Source organism: Crinia signifera, chromosome 1 (assembly GCF_055691185.1).
Source record: "Crinia signifera chromosome 1, ASM5569118v1, whole genome shotgun sequence".
Taxonomy (NCBI): Eukaryota; Metazoa; Chordata; class Amphibia; order Anura; family Myobatrachidae; genus Crinia; species Crinia signifera.
In genome coordinates, this window is record NC_139217.1 from 202,257,511 (window position 1) to 202,276,397 (window position 18,887).

General features: G+C 46.2%; 1 protein-coding gene across 1 annotated transcript in view; it reads right to left on the reverse strand.

The window, feature by feature from the left end:
- Window positions 1-17,468, reverse strand: part of ACER1 (alkaline ceramidase 1) — a 66,435-nt gene extending 48,967 nt beyond the window's left edge. The window contains exon 1 of the mRNA XM_083158073.1: window positions 17,210-17,468. The gene's annotated coding sequence lies outside the window, so the exon portion shown is untranslated. The remainder of the gene's footprint in view (window positions 1-17,209) is intronic.
- Window positions 17,469-18,887: the final 1,419 nt, after the last annotated feature.

Here is an 18,887-nt window from a genome sequence, read left to right on the forward strand (position 1 = left end):
GCTGAAATTGTGCCCTTCTATTCCTGTTAATGAATTTGATATTTTTGTCGATATGCAAAAATTCTTACGTTAACTTACGCTTAAATTTTTTTTCCAAATTAAATCCCAAATTAAATCCCATGAATCCCTAGAAACTGTGGGGCAGATTTATTAAGCTCGGTGAAGTGATAAACTGTCTGTTTTTTATCACCGGCCAATCAGCTCCTACCTGTGAAGTTACAGGCTTGGTGAGAGCTGATTGGCTGGTTATAAAAACCAGATGGTTTATCACTTCACCAAGCTTAATAAATCTACCCCTGTGTCCAGGAGTTGTAAAGGTGAAATAAGAAGTTAACATCACATAAGCATACAAGTACAACACAACATGAATTCAGTGCTCAAATGTGAATGAAAGAGTGTAAATAGAATTAAAACGTAGAGCCTGTTTTTAGCCTTAATTTGTATCACAATGTATCGAATGAGTTTTTTTTACCGTATTCAATATAAAACTCTTAGCATATAAAGCTATTAATCATACTGCACCAGCATATATCTCTTTACTTATCACAAAATATCTCCCATCTCGACCATTCCGCTCTGCACAAGATTTGCGTCTCTCTTCTGAACGGATCACTAGCTCCCATTCAGTATTACAGGACTTTCATCGGGCTGCTCCCACCCTATGGAATACCCTTCCACGCACAATAAGACTCTCTACTAGCCTCCAAACTTTGAAGCGTTCCCTGAAAACTCACCTCTTCAGGCAAGCCTATCATATTTAAGTTCCATACGCATAACCCTCTGAGGCACTTATCAGTGACGTGCGGTGAGGTCAGTGACTGGTGAGGCACTGGCTAGTATCAGCCAGATTTACACACAAACACACATACAGTATAGACCGGATAGGTTTAACATTTAATTGAAATTGAACAATAACATACAGTACATTTCCCTGCATCTCAACAGGATTTACAGAAAATAAGTACTTATAGCCAACAGCATGTTGCCAGTGGTGATAGTCACACACCCTGGTTGTATAGGGAGGGTTGAGGGTAGGTGGCCAAAGGCGCCTACCTGGTGCAGGCAGAGGCTGCAGGGGGGAGGACACAGCCCACCCTTGTCATACATGATGTGTAACCGGCACTACTGGGGACATGATATGTAACTGGCACTACTGAGGACATGATATGTAACCGGCACTAAATATATGCAAGAAAATCATTGCTTGGCATTTAAATTCAGTATCTGAGTCTTTTGGTAAACATTGCCAAATATCTCACGCAAAATAGAGCAGGTCCAGCCTGGCGAGTTTGACAAAACCATGAACAGTTCAGTGACATCTGTGCATGGTTCTGTCTAGAAAAGTAAAAAAAAAAAGCATAGGGTTCCACCTCCCGAGCATAACCAGCCCCGGGCTCATCTAGCCAGTCCTGGTTTCCCAAATACAGGGGGAAAAAATGGTGGGGTTCCCCCATATTTAAGAGACCAGCACCAGGCTCTTAGACCGGTCCTGGTTCCAAAAAATACAGGGGACAAAAAAATTGGGGGTCCCCCATATCTTGGAACCTGCACCAGGCTCCAACAGCCAGCAGTGCCATACCACAGCTGGGGGACACTTTTTATGCAAGGTCCCCCAGCCATAGCATGATCACCCTGGCTGGTCAGCCCTGGACGGGGTACCTGGGGGAGTGGGGACCCCCCAATAAAGGGGTCCCCCACCCCCAGGCTTCACCCATCTTGGGCTGAAGCCCGGGGCTGTCCCCGGTGTCCCAGGGCGGTGGACACCGGGCTGATAAAAATAAGTGTAAAAGTATTGGGTTCTGCTGCGGAACAACAAATCACAGCAAACCTTCCCCTGTATGCAGGGACTTGGAGAACCACAAGTCCCAGCATACAGGGCATTAATGGGCCCGCTGGGACTTGAAGTTCCCCAGCAGAACCAATACGCCAATAAAAACACCCACACCGTGTAAAGTAAAATTTATTAACACAGCAGTCTCCACCTGGCGGGCGGCAGCCAATAAGCTCTTTTGCGTGGCTGCCGCTGGGCCAGGGCTTCCGGTGTCTTCACCTGGCAGGCGGCAGCCAATAAGCTCTTTTGCGTGGCTGCCGCCGGGCCAGGGCTTCCGGTGTCTTCACCTGGCAGGCGGCAGCCAATAAGCTCTTTTGCATGGCTGCCACCGTGCCAGGGCTTCCAGCATCTTCATCTGGTCTTCTTTCTTCAGGAGCTCTTCTCTGCTCCATTCCTGTGGGCAGACTGTCTGCTGCTGGCTCACACTGGTTCTTATAAAACCTGTGAGGGGGCGGAGCTAAGACAAGCAGCACTGTGATTGGCTCCTGGCGGCCATCTTGACATTTAAAATATTCTGTAGTCCAGACTCCGCTGCCGCTTCTATGCCCCAAAATATAAAAAGTAATTAACGTTACCCCTGCACTACAAGTCCCAGCAACTGACTAATCATGCTGGGACTTGTAGTGTAAGGATAACTAATTACTATCTGCCCAGCCTGTCTCCCTGCCTTGGCTCTTCCCCGCATCACATGCGGTGAAGAGAACTGAAAGCTCCCGCTACCCTGCACCTGCCCCGACAGGGACCACGGGCAGCCGGAGGGGGGAGATAGCTAGCGTGAGTTGCCGGGCTGCGGGGGGCAGCAGCCAACGTGTGCAGGTGCACAGATCATGACACCCGCCGCTACCACCCCACCAATTCCCGCTGTCGCCAATGCGCGCTACCGCAGCCGCTCTGGGCTGAGGAGGGGGGCAGAGCGGGGGTAGCAGCCGGTGCAGGTGGTAGTTGAAATACCCACCGCTGCCGCCCCGCTGATTCCCGCTGCAGCCCCCGCTATCGCCGTTGCGCGACTGGGGGGGGCAGAGCGGAGGTAGCAGCCGGTGCAGATGAAATACCTGCCGGCCTGCTAATGCCCCGCCGATTGCCGCTGCAGCCCCGCTGTCAGGGGCATCGGCTTTAGTTGCTACTGCGGATGCCGGCTTCTCCTAGCCGGCACCGCTACTGTCCCTACCCGCCAGCGCTGCTGCTGCCCGTCTCTGAGTTAAATTTGAAATTAAATAAAAATCACTGTGTGTATGTGTGTGTGTGTGTGTGGGGGGGACTTGGGAGTGGGTCCGGATGCAATGTTTTAATCTTATAGTGTCTGTGTGTGTGCAGTGAGTGTTAACTTAACACTTACATGCTGATGCTGCTGACCAGGTCTCTGTCTGCACTATGCAGACACTGACTGTGCAGCTCATGGGCTGCGGATACAGGCTGTCAGTGAGTGACAGCCTGCTCCGCTGTCCTATCACATCTGTCTCAGTGACAGGGACATCCATCCCTGTCATTGAGGCAAAGGAGTAGATGCCGCTTCCCCATAGAATTTTAATGGGCTTCTCAGCCTATTTTCCCCATGCGGGTTATGCCCGCCCCCAGCTGCCTGACAGTTTTAAATTGTCAGCGGGAGGCACAGCTCCCGCTGCCGCCCAGCCTCCCCACAGTGTCCCACCTCATGACTAATTAAAGAAAAAATCAAATAAGATATTTATAACAACAGCATATGTGTTATTATGTTATAAATATCATCTTTGTATTTTTTTTAATCAGTTATGACAGGTGAGGCTCTGCCTCCCCTGCCTCCCCTGACTGCACGTCCCTGGCACTTATGTATTATATAGGCTTCTTTCTGGACATACAAGCTATGCTATTACTGGTGCCTGTCCTTGCGTTTCCCTCCTATGTCCCTAAAGATTGTAAGCTTGCAGCAGGGCCCTCCTACCTCCAAGTCTGTCTGTTGTTACCCAGTTTGTTTTATCTCTGTTTACAATTGTAAAGCGCAACGGAACCTGCTGCGATTTATAAGAAACTGTAAATAAATAAAATAAAGGAGATTTATTGGAATCTTTGGATGTATTTATTTCTTAAAAGTATCGGTACAAATTTTATGGTGTAGGGAGGGTCACAACAACCCAGGGAGATCGGTTGGCCCAAAAAATAAGTGCAAAGACCGATATATGCACTATAATAATAAATCTAATGGGCCATACCCTTCTTCAAGGGTTTTGTGCAAAGATACCTTTATAAGAACAGCAATGCATGACAAACTGCGAGTACCGGTACACATCTTTCACCTAAAGAAACCACTATATGATTATTGTCATTCATGCCTTTTGTCATAGGTCCCTTTGATAAATGTATTTGTTTCTGTGTTAACAATGATTTCTATAATCAACCCCCTCCAGAGGTCAGCACAGATATAGGGGGAAATTTACTATAGGAAATTTGTAAAAAAAAATAAGTGTATTTGTATTTAGAAATACACTTATTTTTGACATTTACTATCCCGAAAATACGGCAATTTGTATTCGTATTGATATGCTATCAATACGAATACGAATTGCCGTATTTTCGGGATAGTAAATGTCAAAAATAAGTGTATTTCTAAATACAAATACACCTATTTTTTACAAATTTCCTTTAGTAAATTTCCCCCATAATGTCAAAGTGGATGCATTTTGACCTTCCGAACCTGTTGTAGCTAGTCTAGCAATGCATGCTGGCCCAAAAAAGCTGTAAGCAGCCATATACATTCCCCACATTGACTTACATACATGCAGATGTTCCTACATACATCTTGACTATTTTTCTCAATTTGTCACAACATGTAAAACACGGCTTAGCTGTTTTTTCTAAATGTAGCAAGTAGATGGATTCTAACATTTTTTTTGCAGCAGTAGAATTTGTATAAAGTAATAGATTAGAGAAGCAAATTTTTAGAAAAATCTTTTGCATAGTCCAAGGTGTGCCGAATTGTGCATACATAGCACAATAAAACCAAGATGTATGTGGACATAGCTGTATCTTACATGGTCCAGCCTGGCATAACATTCAATGGTGAGTTTATGACTCTAACTGTGCCGCCATAAACCTGTTTAGTCAGTAATGTATGCTAGCTATGTCAGTTGAACTGAAGCTTATCCTTTGTAATGTAATGTTTGCATACTTCAGGGTTAAATTACTGAGATGGGAGTTCTATATCAGATGGGATGTTGCCCATAGCAACCAATCAGAATCTACTTATTTCTTTAGCACCTTCTAGATCAGGCATGTCGAAACTGTGGCCCTCCAGATGTTGTGAAACTACACATCCCAGCATGCCTTGCCATAGTTTTAGCATTCCCGAATAGCAAGGCATGATGGGACTTGTAGTTTCACAACAGCTGGAGGGCCATAGTTTGGACATGCCTGTTCTAGATGATAATAGATAAAATCAGATTGGTTGCCCATAGCAACATCACAACTGAAATAGAACTCCCATCTTAGTAAACGTCCCCCTTCATGTTATATGTACTGCACATGTTTGCCTGGTTTTGTTCATATGTCTTTAGTTTTACCAACTTCACTTCAATATAGCAACTTCACGTAAATGTCACAATGGACCTTATTCTGGTTGACATGCAGCGCTGTGAAGTTCGCAGCCATGCGTGTCTTTTGTAGCCCGCCCACCACTCGCATTGCCTCCTGCCCCCCTTCGCAAGGCGAATTCGCCTGCACTACTGCAAATGGATGTTTTGCAAAAACATTCATTCGCAGCCTATGGGGCGAGACCCACATCAATCGATGGTCGCCGAGCATCAAATGATGTGGTGAGCACAAGCAAAACTAAGACACTCAGGTGTCTTAGTTTTGCATGTGTCCTGTGCGAGGACAGGGCAGGCAGCTGACATCAAGTGATGTCATCAGGGCATAAGCATGAGAATGCCCATGAAATGCTGGGCATTCCTGTGGCAAAATCCCCCTGCCCACTGCCTCATGCCCACACTGTTGTGTGCGAGAACCCGGCAAACACTCTGTTCGCCGTGGCTGCTTGCCCACAGCACATGCGCAAAACAAAAACATTGCGATCCCAAGCGAATTCGCACGGGAGCGCATGGACCAGAATAAGTTCCAATATCTCAACATTACAACATATTACATTGTATTGCATACTACATCATCTCATCAGTTATTACATACATTTGTGATGAACAGTTAGGTATGAATTATTGATGAACATATATTACCATACATGTAAATGAGGTATGTGTGAATACATCCACATAATACGTAGTAACCAGTCCGACTGGAGACAATTGTAACTTTGTTGAGAAAATATCTGCTTAACGTATGTACACTAATGATACATAGAGGCATTTTATTTTCATTGCATGTATCACAAAAATTTTAAGAAAAATTAATATGAATCATATGACCATCAGGAACCACAAAGAGCATTTAAAAAAAATGGGATAAGTATTCAATACTAATATCTCACTTCTCACAGGATAATTTTTACACAACCACCTTTACCTATTGATATTCACTTCTCAGGTCTCATGGATCTATCCCACAGTGTTTAGAAGGGATACAGCAAGAAGGTCGACAAACATTGGGTCGACACTTTTAGGTCGGCATGCTGAAAGGTCGACATGGGTTTAGATCGACATGGGTTTAGGTCGGCAGGTCATTAGGCCGACACAAGCATTGGTCGACTTGGGCTTTTTCAGGTTTTTGTGGCAAGATGTGCCGACAGGTGGTATTTCATACCCTACTATTCCACTAAGGTATGGTGGGAGAATAAAATAGTGCCCGAAGCATGGCGAGCTCAGCGAGCCATGCGAGTGTCCATGTTGACTGTGTCGACATTCGGGTTAAAAAAAAATAAAAACCCATGTCAACATTTTGACTGTCGACCTTGCCCATGTCACCCTAATGCTTGTGTCAACCTAATGACCTGTCGACCTAGACCCATGTCGACCTAGACCCATGTCCACCTAATGGTGTCAACCTAATGCTTGTCGACCTTCTTGCTGTAGACCTAATGATCCATACCCGATTAGTAATGGCAGCTGCAGCTGAGTGACATGCTCTAGTTTTTTCCCACCCTTTCTCTTACAACGTATACCCCTTTCACACCAGAAAATGCAGGGACCCACCTGGGAATTTGGCCCAGGGATCATGCTGGGCCATTCCCAGGTTGGCACCTTTCACACCAGAAAAGTCCCTACACAATTTGGTGTGGGAAGGAGGTGGGGAGGAGGCCGGCAGAAGGCGGGGAGGAGGCAGGCAGGCAGCGGGATGGCAGCAGAGGCGGGCAGGAGGTGGACAATCCTCGGTGCAGGAATGATTGGAAGATTGCATGATCTGTATCACGGGTGGTGATTGGACCAATCTGTGCACATAATGTGTAAAAAGAATTAATGGAGCATAGAAATAAACAAATTCATAAACTTAATGAATGTATAAGCAATTAATGGGAAAATAGACCCGATCATTGCGTGATTGGAGGATTGCATTGTGTGTATCGCAGGTCGTGATTGGACCAATCTGCGGACATAATGTGAAGAAATTGCAAAAAAAAGGGATTAGGATACAAAGGGACAAAACATATCAACATGAAAGATACAATACATGAAGCAAAACTGTCTAGGGTACGGGTGGCCCGGCTAGAGAAATCCGCAGGACAATAGATACAAGGGTCAATAATGGACCTCTGCAAATCTGAAATACAAGCAACGACACACAGCGGTGTCAACATCTTTAAATTAAGTGGATATATCTAGACACACAAAGGTGTCTACCACACTGACCGATGACACACGGCGGTGTCAACATCTTGAACCTCAGTAAAGTCAGCCTATTAGACTCTAAGCAAGGCTAACAAAATGCCTCTATGTAATATATCAGGAGCCAACAATATGATACCCGCAGCGGGGTGTATGCCAGTAGCGCACGCAGGGGGGGTTTCTGAGTACCCAGAAACCCACCCCAGAAGTCTAAGGGACCTAGGCTGAAAGCTGAGGGTCCCCTCTTTCCATGGGTATAAGAATTTTAAAAATCGGCCCTTGGGAACCGGAGACTTCAAAGCAGTGATCCCCATCCAAGCCTGTTAATTGCCCCTCCCAGTCAGATATTTCAGGTTCTGTCTGACTTAGAGCTTTTCTGAGGGTATATTCCAAAATCTGGGACTCTCCCCCTTTGAAGGACACTATAAGCTTGTCTCCCAGAACCAGAGATATCGGCCTTCTAGCAGCTGGTTACTGCTCCAGCTCCACACACCTGGTATGTAGTTTTATATTCTCGTTGGCAGATTGCTCTGCCTCCTGAACTCTGATCCCCTAGTCCCCAATACCATTTGGTAGGTGGGATTCTCTAGTTTTTAATTCCATTAAAATCTAAGAAATCTATTTCTGGGAACTGGAGATATCTGCAGTCAAGCAAGCTGTCCTCCCACCAGAAAATTATGAATAATAAGCCCACTGCACTATACACCCCTCCTCTGCATATTAAACATCCTCTACCACCCTGGAAGTTATGTATCAGGGCCCCTTCATTCAGCCCAATGCCCCCTTCTCCCACTCCATCTCCCACCATCTGTGCAGTAAAAGGGTAATTAGTGGAAATTACTGATCCAGGCCCTACATGCAGAGCGGTTGATATAATACCCCCTACCACCCGAGGGACATCAAAGCTTCCCCCAACCCTACCGCTGGAGGATCGGTAGGTGCCCCAATACATTGCTATGCCCAGGGGTCTACACTGCTGTTGATGCCCCTGTATGTATATATGTATTTATATATATATATATATATATATTTTTTTTTTTAATTATTATTATCTATATACATTTGGTCTATCTATAATACTTTAACTGACCCGGCATATACTGGGTCACCTAAGTGTCCATCTCTGTGCTTTGCTTCACCCCTCTGGAAACCCCCTTCCGAAAATCCTGCGTTTGCCCCTGTATGCAATCACAAATTAATGTCCGGTAATAAAGTGATATGAAAAATAACAAACTTTGAAAAACAATAAATAAAAAACAAGACAAAAAGGAAAAAGAATGAGATGACCGGGGTTCCGGGGCTCCTGGGCTGAAGAATCCGGGGTCCAGGATCCGAAGTAGTCCACAGGGGTACCTGAGGAAGGAAATTCTACTCACCTGGTCCCTGGCGACGACATCGGCATCCTCTCCGGCAGACGCGCTGCTCCCGGCTGGTACCCGCTCTCGGACTGAAGAGGCGCAGAGATTTTCATTTTCCGCGCCTCTCCTCCGGATGATTCTATTGGCCGCCTAGCGGCCAATCAGGAGCCGACTTTCTCGGCTCCTGATTGGCCGCTAGGCGGCCAATGGAATCATTCTGAGAAGAGGCGCGGAAGATGAAACATCTCTGCGCCTCTTCAGTCCGAGAGCGGGTACCAGCCGGGAGCAGTGCGTCTGCCGGAGAGGATGCCGATGTCGTCGCCGGGGACCAGGTGAGTAGGATTTCCTTCCTCAGGTACCCCTGTGGACTACTTCGGATCCTGGACCCCGGATTCTTCAGCCCAGGAGCCCCGGAACCCCGGACCAGCCCCGGAACCCCGGACCAGCCCCGGAACCAGGACCAAGGCCCCGGAACCGGACTCTTCTGCCCTGGAGCCCGAACCCAGGATCCAGGGACCGACCTACGGGCTCAAGGTAGGTAAGTATCAGTATGTGTGTGTTATGTATGAATGAAACTTTTATTTTTCTTGGTGTCAGTGTGTTTTATTTAACTATTTTTTGTACTGTGGAACTACAAGTGCCAGCGGGCCCTTTAATGCCCCGCATGCTGGGACTTGTGGTTTTCCAAGTCCCAGCCTGCGGGGTAGGCTTGCTGGGACTCATAGTTCTACAGTAGAAAACAATAGTTTATGTTCTTTTTTTTACACTTTCCATCAGCCCGATGCCCACCGCCCAGGGGCATCGGGGACAGCCCCGGACTATCAGCATGGGCTGGTAAGTCCTGGAGGGGGGGGGGACCCCTTCTTTGGGGGGGTCCCCACTTCCCCAGGACCCCTGCCCATGCTGACCAGCCAGGGGGTTAATGCTTTGGCCGCGGGACCTTATATAATAAGTGTCCCCCGGCTGTGGCATTACCCTGCTGGCTGGTTGGGTCTGGTGCTGGTTCTTAAAATACGGGGGACCCCTAGTCATTTTGTCCCCCGTATTTTGGGAACCAGCGCCGGACCTTGAGCCTAGTGCTGGTTTCATTAAATCAAGGGGACCCCTATTTGTCGGGGACCCTGATTTTATGTCACCAGCACCGGCTCAATGAGCCCGGGGCTGGTTATGCTCGGGCGGGGGACCCCGCGCTCGTTTTTTATTTTATTTTAACTGTTTAATTTTTTTTTTACACCAGAACCCTGCACAGAACATTGCGATCTGTGCAGGGTTCAGGCTAATTCGCCCATCAGAACCTGGTCTGATTTTTGGGCGAATTATAGACACACTTTATACAAATCGCATACCATTAAATATGCGATTTGTATACTTTTTCATGTGAAAACATCTGGATGCGATGTGCTGCGAAAAGCAGCCATCGCATTTCCAGTGTGTCCAACTTGTTGGCAAAAATCGCACTTTTTTCACATTTTCGCAGCTCATTAAATATGCGAAAATGGAAAAAAATGCGATTTCGGCCGTTTTTGCGAAAAAAATTCGCAAAAGTCTATTTATCTCATCCCATAGAATGTCACCCCCTGTCTTTTTGTTCCCCCATATTTTTTATCCAGAATGGTCCAAGAGCCCAGTGCTGGTTTATAAAACACTAGGGGACCTTATGCATTTTGTCCCCCGTATAGATACCAGGACCGGGTCATACCCATTCAATCTTAGTTAATTTCCCCCATATTATTTGGTTGTAGATAAGAACCACTTGGCCCTTCTACTCTTTAGTTAAACACACAAATAATACAAAGGATAATACAAAGTTTTAAAATCCGTTTTTTTACCAAGAGATCATAATAGAAGCAGGAATTTCCATAAAGTTGGACTTTGCATTTGGAATTTATTGTATAGGCATCACATTTATTACCATGTTTATTATGCTGAGTGAGAAGAAAATAAATGCAAACAAATAAAGCAAATACTGCAGGCAACAATGTTATTATCAGTACTTGCTAAATATAAAGTAATAATAATAAATTATCATTTAACAAGCAAAACATACAAATCCATATATGAAACTAGACCCACCCCTTTGGGTGGAGCATGACACTCCCCCTCCCTGAAACTAATTTCCAAAAATAGGCAAGTATGCTTTAGTACATAGCAATAAGCAATGTGATCTAATGAGGTCACAATGTGCACACTGCCACAATTAGAGGAAGGAGTTTCCTCATAAACCTTATTTCTATTTAACCTCTGTCAGGTACTGTAGTTTGAACATTCTGACTCCTGCTTTTGTGTGATCTGATTTGATTCAATGTTGCTCTGTTTTCATAGGCTAACTTGCAACATTGATGTTCCAGTAAGCATAGGCGAATCTAGAGTTGGTAATGGGTGGTCCTAGTTCCAAATTTTCAGATTTTTTTTGGGAAGAAATAAATTGCGGGCACTGTAGGTGCATACGCAAAAAATGATCGCACTGCAGTAGGCATGGCCTTTCTGCAAGGGGCGTGTTATTGCAGGAGAAGACAATTAATAATGTCAGGGTCCAGTGGAGGCTAGCTAGGTTGATGTCCGGGTGATGTTAAAGGCAAACTGGAGGGAGGATGGGAACCATTGGCAGCGCTGAGTCCTAATGGAGCCTGGCTCCTTGTGGAAAGCCCTAGCTGGGGCTGGTATGCTCTGTGGGGTACTGCAATCAGTGTGGTTGGCGCATCGGTTGTGGTTATGTGTAAGCCAATGCAACGGCACTTGCCTAATTTCCCACTGGCTTTAGCCCTGTCTGTCCTTCTCCGTCAGCGCCGCTTTGCTAAGATACTTCAGGGTACTTCCGGGAAGAGGTTCTGATTCGGTTCACATGACCGTTGTGTACGTCCCACGTTTCCCTGCATGGAGAAGCCAGAGTAAATGGCAGTGTTAGAGAATACTGTCTCTGTGTTAGGAGGTATGTGGTAGCCCCAGTTTTAGTGTGTCGGGGTGGGGGGGGGGGGGGGGGCAGTGAAAGGAAGCTAATCGCTGAGGTACTGTGAGTAACATGGTACTAAGGGGCTGATTCAGACCCACACGCTGGGCTGTACATTTGCAGCCTGAGTGATTATTGAATGATCGCGCATGGGAATGGTACACTTGCATGTACAAGCTGCCCACCCCAAGGCAGCAGAGCTAAGGTTAGCCTTCGCTAGCTGCTCGCAGGGTGATTGACACCCTGTGGGCACTTAGGGGAGTGCTGCCGGCATTTTCTAGGCATTTCCCAGAAAATGAAAGCATTGCCACGTCTGTCGTACAGGAGGGCCCCTGATGTTATCAGCGGCCTCTTTCTCCCCGTGGCCTTTGCAGTGCCGAGTAGGTGCTGGCTCACTCAACGCTTTGAGCAGGGGGGAAATCATTGGATGGTGAACGATTTTCCCCTTGTGTGCACCGCTGCATGCACGTTCGCAGTCATGCACAGGGGCAGGGAAATGCAGGGGGGGGGGTGTGCGTTCAGCAGGGTGGCAGCTACCTGTTTGCTGCAATCCGAACACTTGCAGCCCAGCGAGCAGGTCTGAATCAGGCCTTAAGACTCTACTGCCTTACTACCAGTTGGCATCAGGTTTCTTGGAAAGAGACAATCAGTCCAGGAGCTATGTTGTGCCTAACATCCCTCAACTCAACTTCATTCCACAATCAGACGGTTCATTGACATTTTAAAGTCAGCTGGACACTTCCTTTGCAGACATATCTTCTACTGATCCTGACTATGAAACCAGCCTTATTGTCATGACAAATCCATTTGATTGGGGTGCTTTTAAAGTCACCCTATGTGTGTCAATGTATTGAGAAGATGGGTACATGGTATTGAAGGAAAAGTATGCCTTTTTGCAGATGACACAAAGATATGCAACAGAGTAGACACACCAGGAGGGGTAAATCAAATGACTGATGATCTAATTAAACTTGAAAATTGGTCAAGAGAATGGCAACTACAGTTTAATGCTAAAAAATGAAAAATTATGCACTTGGGACTCAAAAACCCAAAGGCTCAATATAGTATCAAGGGTACTATAACGGAAACTAATGAGGAGGAAAGAGATCTAGGAGTCACTATTTCAAGTGACTTAAAGGCAGGGAGGCAATGTAACAAAGCAATGAGGAAGGCTAGTCAGATGCTTGGTTGCATTGGGAGAGGAATCAATAGCAGAAAAAAAGATGTAATAATGCCACTTTATAGGTCATTGGTATCACCTCATCTGGAATACTGTGTCCAGTTCTGGAGACCATGGGCAGTATTCAATGAGGCTGATTCGCCATGTTTTATGGCGATTTTGTGCTATTTTCGTGCTGTAAGGCGATTTTTTTTACTAAAACGGTGAATCACCCTATTCAATGACCAGATGGTGAATACATTTCAAGGTTTTTATCGCCATGATTCACCGAGTAGCAATCGCTATCTTTTGTGAAGTGGAATGTGAACTTTTAAAATAAAGTGTTTTGTTTTTTTACATTTGGTGTCAAAAAATCCCAAAAATTTTTCTGAGGAGGGGCATGCTATTTTTATTCATGTTGCTGTAAGCACATGAATATATATTTAATTAAAAAAAAAATATATATATATATATATTTTTTTTTTTACACAGAGCAGCCAGCAGGGGGCCGGGGGCCGAGCCGCTCATTAGATATTCATTGCACCCGATCATTACATATGCACGATCGGGTGTAGTGAATACCCGGGTCCCCTGTTGGCTATCCCGGGGGGCAGCCTGTGCTGCCTGGCTCCCGGGGAGCCCACCTCCCACCCACAAACGTTCTGGGGCAGGCAGGGAGACTTCCATCTCCCTGCCTGCCGCCGTCCTCAGGCTCCCCGCGGCATCGCCGCAGGAGATAAAATTCACTGAGTTAAAATCCTAAACAGGATTCTCTGCACATCGTCAAAATTCTCATTGAATACTGCCCCATATCTTCAGAAGGATATAAATACATTGGAGAGTGTACAAAGAAGGGCAACTAAAATGGTGCATGGCCTACATCACAAAACTTACCTGGATAGACTAAAAGATCTTAACATGTATAGTTTGGAGCAGAGAAGGGAAAGTGGGACATGATAGAAATCTTCAAATATATCAAGGGTTTTAACATAGTACAGGAGGGAAATTTTCTTCAAAGGAAAAGAAGTAATAGAACACAAGGACATGCACTGAAACTGGAGGGAGGTAGGTTCAGGGGAAATGTTAGAAATAATTACTTCACAGAAAGGGTAGTGGATAAGTGGAATAGCCTCCCATCAGAGGTGGTAGAGGCTAAGACAGTAGCACAATTTAAACATGCTTGGGATAGGCATATGAATATCCTTACAAAGAAATAAATAGTAAAAAGGGTTGAGTTTACCTGAAGGGTAAAAAAAGGGGCAGACTAGATGGGCCAAATGGTTCTTATCTGCCATCAAAGTCTATGTTTCTATGTTTCTAAGAACAAAACTGGATTAATTAAGACAAGTAATGGGCAAAACTTAAGCCAACATCTTGAATAAGGTAATACCTGAAGTCAGTGTTAAGGAGAACAAACAAACCTCTTTAAAGTATCACCAAACATACAAAATATGCTTGTGTAATCTGTTTAGTAGAAGTGAGGGATTTATCATGGCTGCGTACATGTGAGGCTCTAAAGTTCTAATTGTCTTGACTGGTAGGAGAAGCAGAGTTTGCATAATACAGTCCCAGGGCTGCTGTTATTTGTGTTGATGGAGCACTGCCACCTGTTGCATGTAGCTGGCACTGCATAGGTTCCTCACACTTATCGCAGGTACTGTACAATTTTAAATTCAGGGAAAAGTTGTCCTGGGGAACTTCATTGGTGGTGAAGTTACATAAACTTGTCCATCAGATGCCAATAAACTTTTCTCTGCTGGGTATCAATTTATTTTTTTGCTGGTGGTTGCAAATTATGCCAACAGATGCACAACCAGAGAACTGGCATACCGTTTTATAGAACTGTTTACCTGAGTAGGTCTGCCTCATAGACTAAATTTCATGGGCAGGATGTAATGAAGTCCGGACTTTTCTTAAAGGGGCAATCATTTACAAGGCAACACCATGCTATGTAAATAATTGCTTCTTTTAAAAAACACCCCAGTTCGGCCGGCATCCTATACGGTCACTGAACAGGGACTTCATTACATCCTTCCCTAAATCTCAACTAATGCAGGAAATCCTACAGCTACTGAAGGTTAAAACATCTTAAGACTGATGGGGTATTTCAGTAATTTAATCACACATTATACTCTAAAGGCCCCCATACATTAGGACTACTTGTCCAAAGGACAAGTCAGACTTGATTTCCCTGGCAACTCCTGGGGAGCTGCAGGCAGAAGGATATGCCGCCTATAGCAAATAAATCAGTTTCTATCTATCTATCATGTTCTAGAATGTTATAGAGAACTACAGATATAAAGAATACGATTAATTGTTATGGACAACATCACCTCTACTGTGTAGTGTAACATGAATAAGGGGCTATACTGTGTGACAAAACAAGAATAAGGACCCCTGCTTTGTGGCATAATGTGTTAACAGAAACACTAGTACTGTGTGGTGTAACATGAATAAGATGCTCTTCTGCATGACGTAACATGAATAAAGGGCACTACTGTGGCAAACATAAATAAGCGGCACTACTGTGTTGTGTAATGTAAATAAGACTGCTTTACCAGGCAGCATAATTTTATTTGGGATCTCATCATGTGTCCACACCCCTTCTTCATGAGACCACGATCTTGCTGGCATAGGGTACCAAAATGTCTAATTACAGGACCTTATTACAAGACACCGCCCTGCAAATGCTGATATGCACGCCCCCTTGATTGCTGCGTTCGTACGTACGGCCTGTGAATGGATGTTTAACATAAAAATCCATTCGCAGGCTGTGGGGGTAACACCCACATCCTTCGATGGTCGCCGACCATCGAAGGATGTGGAAGACACACGTACATCTAAGGTTACTCTGAGGTAACCTTAGATGTGCGTGGGCATTTAGAAGGAATGGGCAGGCAGATGAAATCCAGTGGTGTCATCAGTGGCGTAACTATAAATTATGCTCCCCCAAGCCAAAATATTTTTAGGCCCCCCCCCCATAATGCCCCATACACATTACCTCTCTGTGGCTACCCATGTCCCTTGAAAAAGACTGGCCGGGCCGGAAGCTTCCTGTGGGGCCGGGCTGGAAGCTTCCCGCCCCACAGCCCCACTATATTACATTATACACAGCCCTCCCCATATTACATTATACACCGTCCCCCCATATTACATTATACACAGCCCTCCCCATATTACATTATACACCGTCCCCCCATATCACATTATACACCGTCCCCCCATATCACATTATACACAGCCCCCCATATTACATTATACACAGCCCACCCTATATTACATTATACACAGGCCACCCTATATTACATTATACACAGCCCTCCCCATATTACATTATACACCGTCCCCCCATATTACATTATACACAGCCCTCCCCATATTACATTATACACAGCCCACCCCATATTACATTATACACAGCCCCCCATATTGCATTATACACAGCCCACCCCATATTACATTATACACAGCCCACCCCATATTACATTATACACAGCCCACCTCATATTACATTATACACAGCCCCCCCATATTGCATTATACACAGTCCACCCCATATTACATTATACACAGCCCCTATATTGCATTATACACAGCCCACCCCATATTACATTATACACAGCCCACCCCATATTACATTATACACAGCCCACCTCATATTACATTATACACAGCCCCCCCATATTGCATTATACACAGCCCACCCCATATTACATTATACACAGCCCACCCCATATTACATTATACACAGCCCACCCCATATTACATTATACACAGCCCCCCCATATTGCATTATACACAGCCCACCCCATATTACATTATACACAGCCCCCCCATATTACATTATACACAGCCCCCCCATATTACATTATACACAGCCCACCCCATATTACATTATACACAGCCCACCCCATATTACATAATACACAGCCCACCCCATATTACATTATACACAGCCCACCCTATATTACATTATACACCCCCCCCCCACATTACATTATACACAGCCCATTCCACATGATAAACAGCCCCCACACACACTAAAGTACAGATTTCCATCATATTACAGACCCCACTCCCCCAGTACACACACAGTACCACAGTAATAAAAGTACCACATTACAGTAGATAAAACACAGCCCGCTCACTCCCCCACTATACAACACTCACCTGGCTTGCCCATTCCTTGGAGGTGCAGGGAGCTACAGTAGTAGTGTGGTGAGTGTTTGGGACCAGCATCAGGGCGGCAGCAGCAGGAGGTTACAGGAGCACTGTGCAGGGAGCCCAGCAGTATGGTAGGTGGGGCCAGCATCAGGGCAGCCGGAGAGCAGGGCTGAGCAGGGAGCAGGGAGCAGGGCTGAGCAGGAGCAGGGAGAGCAGGGCTGAGGCCTGCTGCACGGAGCCCATCAGTGTGGTGGGCGGGGCCAGCATCAGGAAGCCCTGACTGAGTGACGGCTCTCCTGCTCCTCAAGCTGCACGGACTTCCTCTCACAGCGCGGTGGCCGGCTGTGTAATTATCATGAGCAGGCCCCCTCCGGACTGAGGACTGCTCAGCTTCCCGGCTTCTCTGTCTGGCCTCTCCGTGCGGGAGCAGGCGCCCACGCAGCCCCCGCTCCCCCAAGCAGTGGCGGGGGCTGCCTTACACAAGCTACGCCACTGGGTGTCATCTGCCCACCCCCAGCGCCCACACCACCAGGCGATTCCCATAGGAACACCCAGCATTTTCATGGGAATGTCCAGGAAATACTGGACTTTCCCCAGTGGCGTAACTACCTATTATGCGCCCCCCCGCCGCAAAAATTTTGGCGCCCCCCCCCCCCCCTTGCATACTTCCAGTGCTGTAATGTGAGTCCCCAGGCTGGTAACGTCCCTATTAGCTGCAGCGTTATGGCTCTGAAATCTCTCTCCACATTTGAGATTCTCATCAGAGGCTGATCCTGAGAAATGATTCAGTGTGAACATCATCATAAACAACACAACTCTCCCACAAACACACAATGGCATCAGCAGCATCGTGCTGACACCCCTATTGTCATAAATCAAGGCGATTTGTAAGGGAATAATCCTAAAAATACTGTCTGATCGGCTCTGTGGGTATAAACACACATAGCTCTCAGTGAGGACGAATGGGAGGAAATGAAGATCGCTATTTGTCACCATTTACGACAATAACATCCCCCCTTGCCCTCCCCCTCCCCTCGGTGCACCCCCCGCTGCTCTTACCTGCCCGGCCGAATCTGCAGTCAGTCAGTCACTGTCCCGTCGCCGGCTCCTGCTGCTATAATGAAAACGGACTCTTAGAAAATGGCTGCCCCCATACTGCAGATAGAAAACTGTCTGCAGTATGGGGGCAGCCATTTTCTAAGAGTCCGTTTTCATTATAGCAGCAGGAGCCGGTGCCCAGAGACGGCGACGGGACCATGAAGGCAGGCAAGACAGCAGCGGGTAACTATAGCCCCGCAGACCCCCGGCGCCCACATGTTCTCTGCGCCTCCCCGCCACCGCGGGGGCTGCGGAGCTATAGCTACGCCACTGACTTTCCCATGGGTAGGACTATCCGCCACCGCCCCACGCCCCCAGCCAGCGTGCGTACACCAAACATCAATCCCCGTGTGAACGTACAGTCCTTGTGAACGGACCAAAATAACCCCCACAGGCTGTTCATAAGGTTCCAGGTTTAAAACAGCTGCAAACGGTAAGAGCTTTTGGTATGTCAGGAAATTTTGTAGTATACTTGGGGGAAATTTACTAAAACGGGAGTTCTATTTCACATGGGATGTTGCTATGGGCAACCAAACAGATCCTGTCTAATATCTCCTAGAGGGTATCAAATCGCCAATTTAATAGG